Below are 1003 nucleotides of genomic sequence, written 5' to 3' on the forward strand. Positions count from 1 at the left end.
CCCCGGGAGGGGAGGGGAGGGGAGGCGGCCCCGAGTGCCTCGTGCGGACGTTGCAGTGACAAAGGAGGCAGGGGGCGCGTTGGAGACGTGGGGTTCACTGGGACCCCTCCTCCTTGGAAAGCGCTACGCGGAGGGAAGGGGGGAGAGGGGAGCTGTTGGGGCCGCGGGCTCCTTTCTTCCATTCTTTTAATTCGGGGGGGGGTTCCTCGCCCCCCTGCTGCCCCTTTAGGGTGCCCTTTTGGCTGTGACTCCCTCATCCCCCCCCCCAATCCTCCACCCCGGTGCTGGCTACCCGCCTGTCCGCCTGCGCATCTGCTTGTCTTTGATGCTGACCAGAGCCAGCCGCGGTGCCGCCCCCAGGGCAGCTCGGGGTGGAGGCAGGGGGCTGTGCTTGCGGCCCGTAAACACCGGGGTTTGGTATTCCAGCAAGTCACAGAAGGAAGGGCCGGCGCCCCATTCCTTCACCCTAATGGACACGGTGGGATCCCCCAGGACCTGGGAGGGGCCGTAGTAGGGAGGGGGTTCAGTCTGGTTGCGCCGGAGACTCCAGGCCCTGGAGGCAGGAGGACCATCCTCCCGGGCCAGGTCCCGCCCCTGGAGCTCACAGCTGCTTCTGTGGCCCCCTCCCTTTCCAGCCCTCTGCTCCCCCCTCTCCTTACCTCCCTCTCACCTGGTTGCTTCTCCAATTTCTCTTTGAAATCGGAGGGACCTGGATTCTAAGCCCATTTCTGCTCCTGGGCAAGTCAGTTCCTCTGCCCGGAGCCCCAGGGTGCTCGCTTTGCAAAATACTCCCCGTCACAGCTCCCTTGCAAGCCTGTTGTGGGAGAGTTCGTGAAGCCAGGTGTATTGCGTGGGCATAACGTCTATAGGTATTGTTTCTCCAAGCCCTCTCACTCGCTGGTTGTCACACTGTGTGAATTAGAATAAAGGACCCATGCATCCCAGGTTACAGACGTCCTTTTCCTACAGCGCTCCCCACCCCTAAGAGCATTCTGTTTCCAAA

This window comes from Myotis davidii, unplaced genomic scaffold (genome assembly GCF_000327345.1).
Source record: "Myotis davidii unplaced genomic scaffold, ASM32734v1 scaffold324, whole genome shotgun sequence".
In the NCBI taxonomy this organism is placed as follows: domain Eukaryota; kingdom Metazoa; phylum Chordata; class Mammalia; order Chiroptera; family Vespertilionidae; genus Myotis; species Myotis davidii.